Here is an 18,986-nt window from a genome sequence, read left to right on the forward strand (position 1 = left end):
AAAATAGTGCCAAGTATGAGCCTAGTTCTTTCTCCTCAAATTAATTCCACTTCCCCAGGTCTTCCTGGGGCAGCAAGGACGGATGTATTGATGAAACTTTACACAATTAGGGAGACGATAAGGGAGAGGAGGGTGAGCGATTGGCCAGTCAGAGAGGCTATTGGGGTAGAGGACCCCAGAAAGTGACATCACTTCCTTGGAGATAAAGCCCAACAGAACTCAGAACCCCAGTAACCAGGCACCTTAATTCTAGAGACAGGCCCCTAGCAGCTCACCTGGACATAGACTTTCAAGAGAAAAAGATGTTTCCTCTATGTTTACCCTTTTTCCAAGGCTTTGACACTAAGAAAACCCAGAGCAAGAGCCTTTTTTGACACTCCAGGTGTTGGCTGAGCCTTCACCCTCTAAGACTCAGGCCATTTATCCGAAAGAACCCAAAGGTACCTCAGGGGGCCCAGGGCAGGGGAATACAGAGCAGCCCATCCCCTGGGGTCCTGCCTGGGCTGCCTCAGCACCTCCCACTCCCAGTATGTGTGATCAGAGGGGAGGGCAGTGAGCGGGGACAGGCCCTGGGCAGGAGCATGTGGGTGAGGAATGGGAGCCTGGTGGCCTCTTCATTTGGTGCCCAGATCATGGCTGGAAGGGCAGGAGGTGGAGACCTGGTGGTGGAGCCATGTGCCCACATGTAGATCCAGAGCCATGCAGCTGTCATCTCTTTCCTCCTGTGAGGGGTCTGTGCCTCATCTAGGAGCAGAACTTCACATCATCTGGAGCCAGGCAGGGCCCTCATGTGTACCGGCCAAGCTGTCTGGTCCTATCTTTGTAGAGCTTCATCCAGGAGGACAGCGAGGAGCTGGACGACAGAGTCAAGGACACCACCTCCCTGATCAGGGCACAGATGCATCATGACAACCACAAAGACCAGAGAAGTATGGAGGTGAGAGTGGGAGGAGAGTATTCTCTTCACCAAGGGCCAAGACCCCACCCTGGAAGCTCCTCTGGGCTCCTTCCTTGGGTTTTCCTGGAGAAGCAGAGTTCCCACTTGCAGAGGAATCCAGGACTCCACCCCAGTCCCTCTCTGCCACGAGAATTAAAGACTCGCATACCAAAATATATGCAGAGAGTCCCTGTTTGCTTTATTTCTCTTGCTTATATATCATGATATTTTTGGATTTGGCCAAGGGAGGTGGTTAAAGTTAAATTTCTTAAGGATGTTTTGTTGTGGAACAAGAAACTTTATTCATATGCTCAGATCCTGTCTAGCAGCAGATAATGCAAGAGAAATTTGTTTTCTAACTTCGAGAAAAGAGACAGCTTATGCAGAGATAAGCAAGGACAGAGCTATTTTTGCTCTGAAGCAAGAACAGATGAGCTTTTGGAAATCATTTAAGTGTGCCCTTGCCGAGGTGGTACAACTAATCCCCACACCTTCCCACTTCCGATCTCCAGCTGGGGCCAGGGACAAATTCACATTTCCTCTATTGGCAGGAATGTCAGCCGTTGGTGGCCCACAAGGTGAAGTTGTCTGCAACTGAGCTGCAGCAGCACACCTGTTCTCTATTGGCCCAGCATGAGGATCTGGAGCCAACTGAGTCAAAGTCAAATGCTAAGAAGGACCCGGGTAGCTGCCTGAGAGCCCATGGGGAAGAACACGGGGGGAATACACAGACTAGGCCAAGAGCAGAGAGGAACCTCAGACTTCTCTTCCTGGGGTCCTCTGTCGGCAAAGTCTTCATGGGGTGCATTCTGAGTGTGTGCTTCTCCAGAGGAAAGGGATATTTTCTGACTTTGGGAAGTCAACTAGAAAGGTAATCATGCTGCTCAACAATCTGCCTCTTACAGCTCTAGGACCATATCCAGTGCCAGCAGCATTGCCAGCTTTATCTGAAGCTCCAGCACCAGTGCCAGAGAGAGCAACTTCTGATGATCTAGAGCCCCCTCCGATTTCAGCTCTTGAGCCAACTTTGGAGCTACAACCAGCTACATCACCAGCTGTAGCAACAACTGAACTGGCATCAGCTCAATCACCACCTGTGGACTTGGAGGCTTACCCAGAGCTGGAGGAAGGGGCAACATCAGGGCGAGATACAGACCTGATGTAACACCAACTCTGGCTCCAGCATCTCCTACTCAGAATGACTCAGCTGATGAGCTTGAGCCAGTGCAGGCATCAGACCCTGCTCCAAATTTTCAGGTCCAGACATTGCTGGAGGAAGAAATGGAGGCTTCCTTCCCCTCTTCTGTGAGGGGAACTATATTCTTGTCTTCTGTCTTCTTTTTCTTATTTTACATTTTATATGGTTTGGTTTACTTTTCTTGTTAAATTACCCTTGAATTAAATTTGCTATTACTGTTTTCAATTGTTCATATCAGTGTCTTTGGGTATATTAGGTGCTGTGCAATCATCCTCAATATCTTCTTCCAGAACAGTACTTTTTCCCAAACAGGAGTCCTTCACGCCCTCGGCAGTCACTCTCCATTCCCCTCTTTCAGACCTGGGAACCACTCATCTGCTTCTGTCTCCTTTGGTCGCTGTGGCCCAGCTCGGACCTGAGCACCTGCAAGATCTTAGCACCTGGCAAGAAGTCATTATCCTCATTTCACAACTGGGACTCAGGCAGCCTAAGGGACTCACCCAAATTCCTTCCTCAGGAAAGTCAGGGAACAGGGACGGGAACCCAGGACCAGGGTTCTCAGCAGGTCCACGAGTCTGCAGCCCCCTCCACTCACTTGTGTCTGGGACCTTCCTCTCTGCCGTCCCAGGCCAGCACTCTACACCACATCACCCTATCCGGTCTTGGTAGACTTGGTCTAGGAGGTGACTGCAACCTTAGGGACACTCCAGTAATTTTAATTTCCTTGCCTGTTCAGATAAATACCATGTAATGAATAGGCTTATCAATGGGAATTTATTTAACCATGATTTTGATACAAAGAGAAAGGCCAAATCAAGGCATCATGATGGTGATGCTTTCTTCTAAAAGACGTCTGTCTACAGCTGGCTGCCGGTGATCAGTGGTCCCAGGATCCTCTGTCACATGGCAATGCATGTCCGGCCTCTCAGGGCCTCTCTCTCCCTTTCTCTTTTATGTTGATGTTCACTTCTAGCTTCTCCCTCTGTGACTTTCACTCTGTCTATCCGAGGTTCATTCTACATATAGAGGACTCCAGTAATAGGCTACAGGAATACCGTGAGATACTCCTTACCTGAAGATACCTCATCAGGAGGTCCTACTTATAATGGGTTCACATGACAGGAATGGATTGTTTAAGAACATGTTTCTCTGGGGTACGTACATCTCCACACCACCACATAAGTCATGGACAGTAGCTTTGGAGGTGGCAAAGGGCTTCCCGACAGCATCCTGGATAAGGTACACATGACCTCCTTCCACCAAGTCAGGAAAATGGGAATCCAGGAGGAGTTGGGGAACAGGTATTTGTAGTGCTCAGTACCCCAGATTATGAGAGAGGAGACCACTAACTTTGGTCGGGTCTTACCAGGGAGCACCCATCCCTGGGAAGGACCTGGGGAGGAGACCATGTAGGGAGCATGGCAGGATTGGTGGCATTCCACAAGCCTGGGGGATCAGCAAGATGTTGGTCATATTTATTGTTTCAACAATTTTAATTACCTCCACAAAACATTTTCAGGGGTCTTCCTCTTCTCATTCAGTAAAAAACGATTTTTTCTCTCTAAGGGAATTTGTATTCTTCATTCATTTAGAAAAGGTATGTGAACTGAGCTATTTTCCTTTTTGCCTTCATTTACAGGAAGCTCAGTGTTCAATGTTCTCCTTTACTCCACTGCAAAGCTACATCTTAGATTTCCAGGCATTTTTTATTCTTCCCATATTTTAAATATTTCCACCTTACATTTTAATTTTCATAGATTATTATATGGAGTCTTTATTGGGACCACAGTCTTGAGTTCTTTGGCAAGGGATCAAAGAAGAAACCCTTCAATGCAATGGAACAGAGACCATCATGAAGTGTTCTCTATATTCACAATGGGTAACATGGAAGGGTTTTGTAAGTACCAATGAGTCAGGCCTGGCCTAGACAAATTGTATTGGGCAGAAACACATGGGAACCTGTGGCTAAATTATCTTAGGTAATAATAGTCTTGTGAGCTCCCTGCCAATGAGGCATGACAAGATGGTGAATTGTGCCCATTTGGTCTCTGGGTGTAGCAGATCAGTATTATTTATGAATTCCAGAAATAGATAATGGATTATGCTTATAAATAGGTCTTTTCCTCTGAGTACATTAGATTGTAATGGGTTCAGAGGTTTCACTCTTATTTGATTAAATTATGATTAAGGCTTTGATTGGGCCATGTCAGGAGGTGAGACTCACAGAGAAACTGCACTGCAGAGAAGGGAGGTGGGAGTTTTGGGCAGGAGCCCCAGGAAGTAAATACACAGGAGAATACCAAGAGGAGCTTGATCATGATGCAGAGGCCTTGGGAAGAGAGATGAGCCATTTGTCTGATAGTCTACAGCTGGCCTTGTGGAGAGAGGAGAGCAGCTGAGCCCACAGAGAAATGAATCCCAGAAAGAGAGGCACTCAGGAAGCCTGAACCCTTGCAGATATTGGCAAGTCATTTTGCTCCAAAATGTGGCAACAGACTTTGGTGAGGGAAGTAACTTATGCTTTGTGGCCTGGTAACTGTAAGCTTCTACCCCAAATAAATACCCTTTATAAAAGCCAACAGATTTCTGGTATTTTCCATCAGCACCCTTTTGGCTAAGACACCAGGGAACCACCCCTGTGTCCACATCTTCCCTTGGTGTTGACCCTTGAGGCTAGGTTGAGGTGGAAGTAGGAGATAACTTAGGAGAGGTGCTCTCCATGGGCAGTTGGAAGAAAAACAGCTGGAATATGTGATGGAGGGGGATGCACTGGTCCCCACCACAGAGTTAGCTCCAAATTCTCAAGACAATCCACTGTGGGTGAAAAGAATCCATCAAACTTCCAACAATAATGGTTTGAGAACCAGTTTCTCCCTTGGTCAGGCATTAGATGTTCACCCTTAAAGGAAGGTGGAGAGACAGGAGTGTGTCCCTCAGAGCTGTACATCTGCAAGTTCTGGGAATAGTGGTGATGATGGTCCAGAAGCTTCCCCTCCCTGTGGGGTCTAATGAAATTCCAGAATATTAAGTTCAAGATTTTATATTACCCAAGGACTTGCATCCTCTTCTGGTGAATGTTTTAGTGCGTTTCCGGTTCTATGCTGGGCAGGTGAATTATGTCAGATGAATGTACGAAGGTCTTAGTTTTTATTTAGAGATTAAGTACAGTTTAAGGAGATGTGTATGGATGCCAAGATGATAAGGGGACTCTATGCTGGTTTAATTTATGTGTCAAATTGGTCAGGATATGGGGTCTAGTTGTTTGGCCAAACAAACAATAATGCTTTTGGTATTTCATAGATTGAAACCGTAAGTCATTTGATTGCAGCTAAGCTGATTACATATATAGTCAACCAAAGAGTTAGCCTCCAGAAATGAGAGATGTCTCATCCAATCATTTTCTTTTTCTAGATAGGCCAGTAAACAGAATTTATTTGAGAAATGGGGGAACGAAGAGAGCTTGTTGAGAAATGGGAGAGAGAGATGGAAATACACACCAAGATTTGGTACATGCTCCTCTAGGGAGACAGAACCATAACAAATCAGCCAATCATTTTTAAGCCCCTTAAAGGCAAAACTGAATTAACTGTGGTGATGAAAGCACAATTCTCTGATTATACAGAGAATTGTTAACTATAAACTTTATATGGACTGTATGGCATGTTACCAGTTTGATATTGATGAATTCCAAAAGGAAATATTGGATTATGTTTGTAAACTGATCTTTTCCTCTCAGCTTATTAGATTATATTGGATTCAGAGGTTTACCTGATTATGTAATCAGGTAAACCTCTTGTTCCAGTAGGGCATTGAGCCCCCACCCTTGGTGGGTGGGGACTCACAGGTAAAAGGCATGGCAAAGGACGGAGGTGGAGGGTTTTTGATGTTGGATTTGATGCTGAAGCCTAAGCTGGAGTACCAGGAAGTAAACTCACAGAGGAAAGTGAAGCAAGACCCTGGAATAGAGGGACCAAGGAAGCCTGAACCCTCACAGATGTCAGCAGCCACCTTGCTCCAACATGTGAAAATAGACTTTGGTGAGGGAAGTAACTTATCCTTTATGACTTGGTATCTGTAAGCTTCTTCCCAAAATAAATACCCTTTATAAAAACCAACCAATTTCTGGTATTTTGCATCAGCACCCCTTTGGCTTACTAATACAGAATTTGGTACCAGGACTGAGTGGGGTACTACTTTTGCAATTACTGAAATGCTGGAATGGTTTTATAAAAGGGTAAAGGGTATTTTTTGGAGGAATTGTGAGATACTTGATGGAAAAGGCCTAGATTGCTTTGAGGAGACTGTTGGTAGCAATTTGGATGCTAAAGAGACTTTTTCTGATGCTGCAGAAGTAAATGATGAAACTATTATTGAAAACTGGAAGAAAGGCGATCCATGTTTTAAAGTTACAGAGAACTTAGCAAGATTAACTCCTGGTGTTTTATGGAAGGTAGAATTTGAAAATGGTGAGCCTGGGAATTTAGCTTAAGAAATTTCCAAAGTAAACCTGGAGAATGCAGCTTGGCTTCTGCTTTCAGCCTATAGCAAAATGCTACATGAGAGAGATATGCTGAGGACTGAACTGTTGGACACAAAGAAAACAGAAACTGATTGTGGAAACCAAGCCTCTGAAAATCAAGCTCACAGATGAAAGTTCCCCATTGGAGGACTTAACTAAACTTGGAACTGGTAAATCAAGATTGAAGATTCAGTTATCTAGGAGAGACATTTGGAAATTCTTACTGTCTAATGGCTTGGACCCCAGCTTCCTGCATGCTAAACCAACAAGGTTTTTGAGAGAGCAAAACCACTGTCAGCCTGGAATAAAATGGACATGGAAAAGAGACACTGAAACAGAAACAGTTTTAAGAGGAAAACCGTGGAAGCTGAGATCTGGAATTAGGACATCACCTTGGGCCTGGAGAGGAACCCCACCCATGTGTGAGTTTGCTCCAGGAGTCAAAGAGAGTGGATGTTCCTTCCCGAAGTTCTGGGAGAATTTTGCTACCCCAGGGTACAGAGAGGGTGGAGCACATTCCACAGGATTAGGGTGGTTAAGGTCAGCACCCACAGGTCTGAAAGGCATGGACCTGTCCCCCAAAGGTTAGGGAAGGCCAGGTGGTCAATTCATTGCTCTGAGAGGGTTGAGCCTGTATGCCAAAGGTTAGGGGGAATGTTGTCTTCACGTCACTGTACTAGGGGGTTAAGAATTTAAACCAAATATTGGGTAAGGTGTGGCAATCACCCCAACACTCTTGGAGGGAGTGGTCTGGAGCTTGGTTGACACCCAGATGCTTGATGAGGGTGGAAACAGGAAAATGGCCATTGGGCAAGCATATGGAAAGAGTGGGTTCCCATAAGACACCAAGGAGAAGAAACTATCTTCTTAAGAATCACTCTCAGACTTTGAAATTGAAGAGTATTCCTGCAGGTTTACTAACTGTAGAGAAACCGTGACTCATGTTCCCTCCCAGTTTTTCCTTATTCTAATGAAAATGTTTATCCTTGGCCTATCCATTTGTGTATTGGAAGCAGATGAATTGTTTTGTAGGTGTCAGAGGTCTATAGCAGATGTTGCTTTGTCCCAAGACAAACTGTATTTCTTTAAATTGATCGTGATATGATTTAGTACTTGCATTGTAACCGATTTAAGTTTTTTTTGAATATTGTAATGTCTTTTTGGAATTCAGAGGGTGGGGTGTAGCAGTTTGATATTGTCGATAAAGTCCAACAAGAAATATTGGATTATGTTTGTAAACTGATCTTTTCCTCTGGGCATATTAGATTATGAATATTGGTGTGCATATATCAGTTTGTGTCCTTCTTTTCAGTTCTTCTGGGTATATACCCAGCAGTGGAATTGCTGGGCCCTATGATAAATCTATAGCTAGTTTTTTTAGGAACTGCCAAACTGTCCTCCACAATGGCTGGATCCTTCTACATTCGCAAAAGCAGTGGATGAGGGTTCCCATTCCTACACATGCTCTCCAACACTTGTGGTCTTCTATTTTCTTAACAGCCGCCAGTCTAGTGGGTATAAGATGGTATTTGATTGTAGTTTTGATTTGCATTTCACTAATAGCTAGTGATGTTGACCATCTTTTCATATGCTTTTTAGCCATTTGTATTTCTTCTTTGGAGATCCATCTGTTAAAAATCTCTTGCCCATTTTTTGAATGGACTGTTTGTCTTTTTATTTTTGAGATATAGGATTTCTTTATATATTTTGGATATTAGGCTCCTGTATTAGTCAGCTAAAATACCAGAAATTAGTTGGTTTTTATAAAGGGTATTTATTTAGGGTAAGAGCTTACAGATACCAGGCTATAAAGCATAAGTTACTTCCCTCACCAAAGTCTATTTGGAGCAAGATGGCTGCCGACGTCTGCGAGGGTTCAGGCTTCCTGGGTTCCTACGTTCCTGGGGCTTGCTTTTTTCTGGGTTCAAGGTTCCTTTCTTCCTGGGGCTGGCTTCTCTTTCTTCTGTGAGCTTACTTCCTGGGGCTCTAGTTTAAGTCTTCAGCATCAAATTCCAGCATTAAAACTCCAACATCAGAAACCCTCAACTCTGTTCTTGGCCATGCCTTTTATCTGTGAGTCCCCACCCACCAAGGTGTGGGGACTCAACACCCTAATCATAACTCAATCATGCTGAGGTACAGATCAGATGGCAAGCATAATCCAATATCTATTTTTGGAATTCGTATCCATTTCAAACTGCTACAGCTCCTATCAGATATATGGTTTCCAAATATTTCTCCCATTGGGTAGGCTGTCTTTTCACTTTCTTGACAATCTCCTTTGAGGTGCAAAAGGCTTTAGTTTTGAGGAGGTCCCATTTATCTATTTTTTTAACTTGCTGCTCGTGTTTTGGGTGTAAAGTTCATGAAGCCATTTCCTATTACAAGGTCCTATAGATACTTTCCTACATTGTCTTTCAAGGTCTTTATGGTCTTGATTCTTATATTTAGATTTTTGATCCATCTTGAGATGATTTTTGTATAAAGTGTGAGATGGTAATCCTCTCTTTCTTTTGCTATGGATATCAAGTTGTCCAAGCATTATTTGTTGAAGAGGCCATTCTCTCCCAGTTGAGTGGGCTTTGTGGCCTTGTCAAATATCAGTTGACTGTATATGCGAGGATCTATATCCAAATTCTTAATTCTATTCCCTTGGTCAATGTGTCTATCCTTGTGCTAATACCATGCAGTTTGACCACTATAGCTTTATAGTATGTTTTAAAGTCAGATAGTGTGATTCTTCCAATTTCATTTTTGTTTTTCAATGTGTCTTTGGCTATTCAGGGCCTCTTTCCCTTTCAAATAAATTTCATAGTTTTTCCAGTTCAGTAAATGGAATACTACTCAGCTATAAGAACAAATACAGTACAAACACATGTGATAACATGGATGAATCTTGAGAATCTTATGTTGAGTGAAGCAGCCCAGGCATTGAAGAACAAATACTACATGACCTCTCTGATATGCAATAAGTAAACTAAGCTGTCTCCGAGAGCTAGAGACTGGATGATAGCCTTAAAGGAAGTTGGGGGGTAGAGAAAGGTTGCAAGCTGACACCTACATGGGTGAAAGTGATGATAAGCTGGAGGTAAGTACAGGGAAGGGATAAAATGGGGGCATAGGGATACCTTTGGGTGGGGCTTTGTGGGGTTGAGGGAAGCTAGGGATGGGAGGATGGGTCAGATGGCCCAAGAATTTGGGGGGAGGGTGGGGAATCATTTGAACGTAGGAGATAGTCAGGTATGTGGTTGAAACTATAATGTCGAGAAAACTCTTTAGAAGATATAATAAGGAAGGTTAGCTGTTTAAGATGCTTAAGGCGGGGCATCTGACACAAGGCAAGCTTCTAGGGAGTGCATGAGTGGTCATTTTGTCAGTGGGTTATATCATTGGATGGAGACCCATACAATGAGAGTGAAGGTATACCTACATCCTGGGGAGGACTGATGTTTTCAAACAGAGGGAATTGTATCTCTCGAGAGAATTTGTCACTCCCAATGGGTTTAGGCAGTCGAGTATGTCAAGCCCTCAACATTGTTGCAAGTATCTCTGAATACGGTCCTTCAAGTAATGAAGATTGACTGTCACTGTGGGCCCTGAGCGGAAGGGGAAAGAGGTACTGAATAGATGGAATCAGTGTAACTGTGGGGCAATGGAAGTGTGCCACAAGATCATGCAATGATGGACATAGGATATGTTATATTCCACCAAAAATCTATAGAAGTCTATAGGATAAAATGTAAACCGTAATGTAAAACATAAGATAACTAAAAATTTAGAAAATTATATAATCTAAAATGTAAACCATAATGAAAACTCAAGTGGAACCATGTTTGAAAGCTATTGTTTCATTATTTGTACATCAGCTGCAGCAAATATAATATGAACAGGTAAAAAGATCATTGCTGGGGAAGGGGCAAAGGGTTTTATATTGGATATGTGGAAGTACCACATATTATATATGTGAGTTATTGTGATCTAAAACTTTTGTGAAGACAAACTTAAGAAGTAGGGGAAAAAAAAAAGAAAAGAAAGGATGTAGACACTGAGGAAGAAATGGAAGAAATTGCCTTGCCACTGTACATACAGACAACACCTATAGCAGTGATGAAAGGCAAAATGTCAAAAACAGAGCTTTTTCATTTTTTGATTTCCCAATTTATTTTTACTTTAAATTTTCTAAATTAGTATGTGTTCTACATCTAACTTTTAAACCCATCACTATATTCCATTTTACTATTAATGGAACCTGGCAATATATTAGGCTTCATATTTAAAGAAGTTTCAGACCACAGAGCAGTTCAACTATGGCAGGGAAGGAACACTGGTGTGGGGTGTTATTGCTAGGGGGCACATGGTTGGGAGGGAGTTCTCCAAGGCATGTATAGAGGATACATAAAAATGTTCGGATATTTTCATAGTGGTTTCAGTTAGAAACAACAACTGAGGGAGTGCTGAGTTCCTAGCCAGGGGAGCTCTATCACATTCCCCATTGGAACAGCAACAATCCCCCAAGTGCAATGGCAAAGACCAATAAAGATGGGTGGTCCAACAATGAACCCTCGATACTGATGGCTATGATTATGAGCCTGTGTGCCTGAAATATGAACTAGACCTCGAGCTGCAGGGTGCATAAGAGTTACCTCCTGAGAGCCTCCATGTTGCTCAAATGTGACCACTCTCTAAGCCAAACTCAGCATGTAAATTCATTACCTTCCCTCCAGCATGGGACATGATCCCAGGGATGAGCCTCCCTGGCACCGAGGGATTACTACCAATCACCAGCTGATGATGTAACTACAAAAAGACCTCAAATAAAAGGGTCAACTCAGACTGGTAGAATATCTCAGCCTACATGTAATATCAGGTGTTAAAAACTGCTTTTTTACTTTGGATAAAAGGGGGAAATGGAAAGGACAAGTGATTTTATATGGCTATGAGTTTCCAAAAAAGAGTCAGGAGGTCATCAGAGGGGTAATGTTTATACACACCTCAGCAGGGTACCAGAGACAGCCAAAGTAGATAGAAGCCCAGCTACTGGTTCACTGGAGGGCCACAAAGACCCACCGATTCTACTGTCATGGAAGATGGCTCTGGAGTTCAGTGCCATGTCAGTTGGCCCTACTTTGGAGTTTGTGTTCCTGAGTGTGATGGAGTTGGACTCAGATATAACCTTTTCACACATGCCTCTTCTGCTACTTTTACTAGACCTGTGGTTGGTGCTGGGGTTGGTGTATACTCAGGAGACCTCAATCTTTGGACTGTCCATGTGACAGCCAGGCCTTGAGCCTCAGCAAACTTGCAACTCCTACCATCTGGTTTATTGGACTTACCCTGGCCAGCTAACAAGGAGATGAAGAAGGTCAACCACCACACCAGAGAACCAATAGTGCCTACAACCTCAAGCAGGAGAATTCCATCCATCATCCATGTGGAATCTAAACCCTCTCTTAATATAGGGGGGTGTGGACATAACCATCCCAGGGTCCACAGGCTGGAGGAATAGAGTATGGAATAGAGTGGACTTACTGATATTCTACTAAGCAACTATGGTGAATAGTAATGGAAGAAATTGTAGCATTGATGTGGAGAAAGTGGCCATGGTAGCTGCTGCAGGTAGGGAGAGGGAAGAAGAGATATGATGTAGGCACATTTTCAGGACTTGGAGTTGTCCTGGGTGGTACTGCAGGGACAGATGCTGGACATTGTATGTCTGCCATGGCCCACTGGGTGGACTGGGGGAGAGTGTAAACTACAATGGAAACCACTATCCATGTGGTGCAGCAGTGCTCCAAAATGTATTCACCAAATGCAATGAATGTGCCACAATTATGAAAGAGGTTGTTGATGTGGGAAGAGTGGGGTGAGGGGGTGGGGGATATATGGGGACCTCATAGTTTTTTAATGTAACATTAAAAAAAAAATAAAGATGGAAAAAAAAAAAGAAACTTCCCCTCCATCCCTCTATGTGAGGCTATTTAAATGACAGGATATCAACTTTAAGACTGAATATTACCCAAGATCTTACATCCTTTTCTGGGGACATCTTAGTGCATTTTGCACAGGACAGTTCAGTTATGTTAGGTGAAAGTATGAAGGTTATATTTTTTATTTAGAGATTACACAGGATTTAAGGAGATGTGTATGGATGCCAAGATGACAGGGAGTGGAATATGCTGGTTAAGTTTATGTGTCTACTTAGGTTATGATGTCCAGTTGTTGGTCCAAACAAGCAATGATCCTGTGGGTTTTATACATTTAAATCATTCATCATTTGACTGCAGGTATGCCTGAGTACATCTAAAGTCAATGAAATAGTTTTCCTCCAGCAATGAGAGAAGTCTCACCCAATCATTTTTAAGCCCCTTAAAGAGAGAACTGAATTGATTGTGGTGATTAAAGTACAAGTCTCTGATTGTATTGAGAACTGTACATTGTACATTTCAGATGGATTGTATGGCGTATGAATAAAACTTTATTATTAAAAAAAAGAGAACTGATGTTTTCTGTAGTCAGAAAGAAAAATTCTTATCTCTATTACAGCCAGGCACCTTTTTCTGGTGAATTCGTCTTTGCCTTCATTGGAGTTCCCAACTTGTACCCTTCCCTACAGAATTGACACTTGCCAATCCCCAAGGTCATATGCATTAATTCCTATAATAATTCTCATAATATTCACATATATAAACATATATATGCACACATATATTCACACATATGTATCCTTTCTATTCTGTCTGTTCTGTGTCCATGCAGAACTCTGACAAATTCATTGAGAGACCAGGAATTCCAAAGATTCCAAGAGAATGGAAATTCCTGGGCATGACCTGCAGGCCAACTTGAAAAAGAAGAAAAGTTGGAAGACTCACAGTTTCTGATTTCAAAACTTATTATGAAGCTATAGTAAACAAAACAGCATGCTGATCTCAATTCATATGACAACTGGAAAAAGGTGCTATCATGAATTGTCACGAATGTTCCACACAAGTGCATGGTGTTCTTGGTGGGGTGGTATATAGCAGTCTGGTATTTTATGCATGATTATGTTATAAACCCAAACTTCTTCTTTTTTTCAATGTTTATTTTACTTTTTATCCCCTCCCCTCCCCCACCCTGCTGTTTTTGCTGTCTTTGTCCGTTTGCTGTGTGATCTTCTGTATCTGACTCCTTTTGTCTTCTCTTTTCATCTTTCTCCTCTAGGATTCACCAGGATTTGAACCTGGGGACCTCTGATGTGGAGCGAGGTTCCCTATCAATTGTGCCACCTTAGTTCCTGGTCTCTGCTGTGCTTCACCTTGACTCTGCCCTTCCTTTCTCTTTTGTTGCATCATCATCTTGCTGTGTGACTCAATTGTGTGGACTGGGCTTGCTGTGTGGGCACTCAGCTCACCACTCCGGCACTAGCTCATCACGTGGCCACTGGCTCACCATGTGGGCACTTAACTCACCACGTGGGCACTTGGCTCACTGAAGGGACTTGGCTTGCTGCCCAGGCACACTTTCTTTTCTTCTTTTTCACCAATTGGCACCAGGGATTGAATCCAAGGCCGCTTTCCTCAAACTTCTTTAATAAAGGGGGAAAAAGCAGCATAGTTCTGGCATAAAGACAGAAACATACACCGAACAAATCAAACTGAGAGTTCAGAAAGAAACCCTCAGATCAAAGGCAATTATTTTGAGCAGTCCACTCAATGGGGAAAGAATGATGAATTCTACAAATGGTGTGAAAGTGTAGTACATACACATGCCAATGAATGTGGTAATCTACCTCATGCTATATAAAAAATTACCTTAAAATGGATCAATAACCTAAATATACCAGCTGAGATTATAAACCTCTTAGAAGAAAACATTGGGAAAGATAAGGCAAAAGTTCTTGGAATTTAAACCAAAATCTCAAGCAAATAAAGAAAAAAAGGATAAGTTGGTCTTCATCAAATTAAAAAATTTTTGTGCTAAGGACATTATCAAGAAAGTGAAAAAACCAACAAGATTAATGGGGAAAAGCATTTTTAAACACTGCCTCCAAGGTAGTTGTAATATCACAAATATTTTCAGAACTCCTATAGAAAGAAAAACTAATTATAAGATGTGAATGGGGAAATGGACTTTGGCCCAGTGGTTAGGGCGTCCGTCTACCACATGGGAGGTCCACGGTTCAAGCCCCGGGCCTCCTTGATCCGTGTGGAGCTGGCCCATGCGCAGTGCTGATGCGCGCAAGGAGTGCCCTGCTACACAGGGGTGTCCCCCGCGTAGGGGAGCCCCACGCGCAAGGAGTGCACCCATAAGGAGAGCCGCCCAGCGCGAAGGAGGGAGCAGCCTGCCGAGGAATGGCGCTGCCCACACTTCCCGTGCCGCTGACGACAACAGAAGCAGACAAAGAAACAAGACGCAGCAAAAAGACACAGAAAACAGACAACTGGGGGAGGGGAGGGGAATTAAATAAATAAAAATAAATCTTAAAAAAAAAAAGATGTGAATGGACATTTCTTAAGAGAGGATATACAAATGACTAAAAGCACATGAAATGATGCTCAAGATCATTAGCCATTAGGGAAATGCAAATCAAAAGTATAGTAAGATACCATGTTCCAACCATCAGCAGGACTATTTGAAAAACATGGGAAATAATATGGGCTGGTAAGAACTTGAAGGCAATGGGAATCCTGGTACATTCATGCTGAGAGTATTAGATGGTGCAGAAGCAATGGAAAACAGCTTCACGATGGTCAATAAATACATACAACTGCCATATGACCCAGCAATCCCATTCTAGAGATGTACTCCAAAATAACTGAAAGCAGGAACTCAAACACATATGTGTGTATCACTATTCAGATCAGTCTTATTAATTATAGGCTAAACGTGAAAGAAACCCAAGTGTGCAACAATAGATAATTGGATGAACAAAATGTGGTATGTATATCCAAAGACATTATTTAGCCATAAGAAGTAGTAAAGTTTTGATACATGCCATAACATGGATTAAACTAACAGAGAATATGTTGAATGAAATATGCCAAACATAAACAGAAAAACATAGTATGATTCCTTTTTTATGAAAAATTAGAATATGCAAATTTATATGGACATAGAATACAGATTTCCACGGGTGGGGTGGCAGGGGGACCTGGTAATGCTTAACACGTGCACAGGTTTTTTTTTTTGTTTGTTTTTTAGAGATTTGTTTATTTATTTTCCTCCCCTTCCCCCCGCCCCGGTTGTCTGTTCTCTGTGTGTGTTTGCTGTGTCTTCTTCTTTGTTCACTTCTGGTGTTAGTGGCATGGGAATTTGTGTTTCTTTTTGTTGCGTCATCTTGTTGTGTCAGCTCTCCGTGTGGACGGCGCCATTCTTAGGCAGGCTGCACTATCTTTCACGCTGGGCAGCTCTCCTTATGGGGCGCACTCCTTGTGTGTGGGGCTTCCCTACACAGGAACACCCCTGTGTGGCAGGGCACTCCTTGCGCGCATCAGCACTTCGCATGGGCCAGCTCCACATGGGTCAAGGAGGCCAGGGTTTGAACCGCGGACCTCCCATGTGGTAGATGGACGCCCTAACCACTGGGCCAAGTCCGCTTCCCTACATGCACAGGTTTTGATATTAGTGAGGGAAAAGTGCTGGTAAGGGTAGCACAACATTGTGAAGCGATGAATTCTACTGAATCGTAGGCTTTGGTGCAATGGAATGGAAAGTTTAAGTAGTGTATATGTTGTCAAATATTATTTTAAAAAATAGAGACTAATGAGAAGATGACAATTTAGTGCAATGCAGGATCCCTGGACTGGACTTACAAGGGAGGGGAAATTCCAAAAGGAAATTTTGGGGCAACTGAAAAAAATTGGAAATATAATATGGGCTTTATATCAATGTTAAATTTCTAGAACTGAATACATATATTTAATGTGGTGAGAAAAGTGAATATCCTTGTCCATATGAAATATGCATGGAGACATTACATGCTTAAGGATCATGATGTATGCACTTACAATCAAGTTTTAGAAAACAGAATGATAATTAGATATATAGAAAGACAGTGGATGGATAGATAGATGGATAGATAAAATTACACAATGGCAAAATAATAAGAGTTGGTAGATCTTGGTATATGAATACAGCATATACTGGAGTTATTTGCATTGTTTTAGTATTACTTTTGCAAGTGCCCTTAACTTTTAAATTATTTCAAAAAGAAAGTTAAAAAAACCCCAGCATTTAGACATCATGCATCCCAAAGTACTTTTTGGAACTGAAGGAAGACCTGTGAGGATTCTCAAGGTCATCAAAGGCATTCATTGGTAAGGGAGAATTTAACTGAGGCCCCTCGTATCTTTTGATGAGCACCCACCAGCCCATGTGTGTTAGGAACCTGCCAGGACCAGGAAAAGAACCGCAAGGGAACACACTGGCAGAGGGTCTAGGTACCCTCAGATAACAGGGCAGGTTCTGATTGGGGATCATTCAATCAATAAGTATATATTGAGCATCTGGTCTATGCAGGTACTGAGCATAATAAGGAGACCAAATCAGATGAATAATCCCTGCCTCATGAGCTCCTAATGTCTAGACATTGGACATAAAATGCAGGTAGGGTACATAGCACCTTCATTATGATGTCTTAATGGCCCCAAAGATATGGATGTGTCCTCCCATATTTTGAAAGTACAGGCAACCTCTTGGAACAACTTGTAAAACAAGTGGGCTCTGGGTCAAAAAGAAGAGCTAATGTCATTAAAGAACTGTGGGGGAATGTGAGAGGCTAAAGGTGGGAGGGGCTGGGCAGAAACCTTTTGGGGGCTTTCCCCTCAAGAGGAAAGGAGTGGGTGGGTACAGTACCCCTTAGGAGGAGAGGAGCAGCTGGGGTCCTATGGACAACCCCTGAGAGAATCTGTCCTATATGCACCTCAACCTGCTCATCTCTGAAATTGAGAGTGTGGCTACCTTCTTTCCAGGCTACAGTACCTGGAGCTGACAAAGGGAGAGCAACTGGGGTGAGACCAGTGCCTGGCTGGTCCTTGTCAGGCACAGGAGCTCAGCCACTACAGGGGGCCATCAGTGGGCAGAGAGGGAGGCAAGGCCAGGCCTAGGACTCGGCTTCCTATTTAGCCAAGCCCAGCACCAGCTCCTCCCTCCTGGTTATCTAGTAGGGCTCCTATTTGGAGGACATCTGTCAGTCCCCAGACAATTCCGGATTCAAGGTGGTGGGTTACATAGAGCTCACCATGGCTGGGGCAGTGCTGGGGCCCTGTGTAGACATCTCATTGTCCAGTAGAGTACCTGGACCAAATTCAGACAGAGACAGAAGATGAAGTGGACTGGGGTGGGTTCCTGTGAAGCTGGGGCAGGTGCATGGGTGGGAGGCACTGATACTGGGCCAAGAACAAAGATGAATCTCACATCAATCATCTGGTAGACCTCTGTATGGGAAGGTCCCCTGGTGAGATTCTTGGCCTTGGGCTAACCTATGGCAAAGGAATACATTTCCCTTTGGAGAGACACCCTGAAAGTAGTCATGTGGGCAAATTTCTTTCTTTCTTACTTTTAAAAAAAGATTTATTTATTTATTTATTTCTCTCCCCTTCTCCCCCACCCCCCCCCACCCCCGGCCCGGTTGTCTGTTCTCTGTGTCTATTTGCTGCATTTTCTTCTTTGTCCACTTCTGTTGTTGTCAGCAGTACGGGAATCTATGTTTCTTTTTGTTGCAACATCTTGCTGCGTCAGCTCCCCGTGTGGGCGGCACCATTCCTGGGCAGGCTGCACTTTCTTTTGCACTGGGCAGCTCTCCTTACAGGGCTCACTCCTTGCGCGTGGGGCTCTCCTACGCGGGGGACACCCCGCGTGGCACTGCATTCCTTGCGCACATCAGCACTGCACATGGGCCAGCTCCACGTGGGTCAAGGAGGCCTGGGGTTTGGATCTCCCATGTGGTAGACGGACGCCCTAACCACTGGGCCAAGTCCGCTTCTCTGGGCAAATTTCTTTCTGCAGAGATCTGCTCAGCACCACCAGTTTAAGCCTTGTCAGTCAGGGCTTCTCTAGGAATTTTTCAGAATTTTGTGTGGGATAGAAGGGATGATGCATGCTCCCAAAATGCTGAGCTCCTTTATGATGCCTCCATGAAGCCTCCTTCCCTGTCTAGTGCATCGACCTGTGAGGGAGAAATAGAGAGGGTCAAGCAGGGTTCTGAGCTAACTGCCCAAATAGGAAGGGTCAACACTACCAGCCTAGGAGTCACCAGAGGCTCCCAAGAGACAAAGGGAAGGTGCTGGGATGGGTGAGGGGGAATGGTGTGAATGTGTGTTTAAGATAAGACACGGACCCCTACTATTTCCCCA

At 43.5% G+C, this 18,986-nt stretch overlaps 1 long non-coding RNA gene across 1 annotated transcript; it reads left to right on the top strand.

Annotated features, from left to right (window-relative positions):
• Positions 1 to 281: 281 nt before the first annotated feature.
• LOC131280246 (uncharacterized) lies at positions 282 to 2,360 on the top strand. The gene is made up of 3 exons (XR_009187775.2): positions 282 to 440; positions 827 to 937; positions 1,843 to 2,360. It is a non-coding gene; the product is annotated as an uncharacterized lncRNA (long non-coding RNA).
• Positions 2,361 to 18,986: the final 16,626 nt, after the last annotated feature.

This window comes from Dasypus novemcinctus, chromosome 2 (genome assembly GCF_030445035.2).
Source record: "Dasypus novemcinctus isolate mDasNov1 chromosome 2, mDasNov1.1.hap2, whole genome shotgun sequence".
Lineage (NCBI taxonomy): Eukaryota > Metazoa > Chordata > Mammalia > Cingulata > Dasypodidae > Dasypus > Dasypus novemcinctus.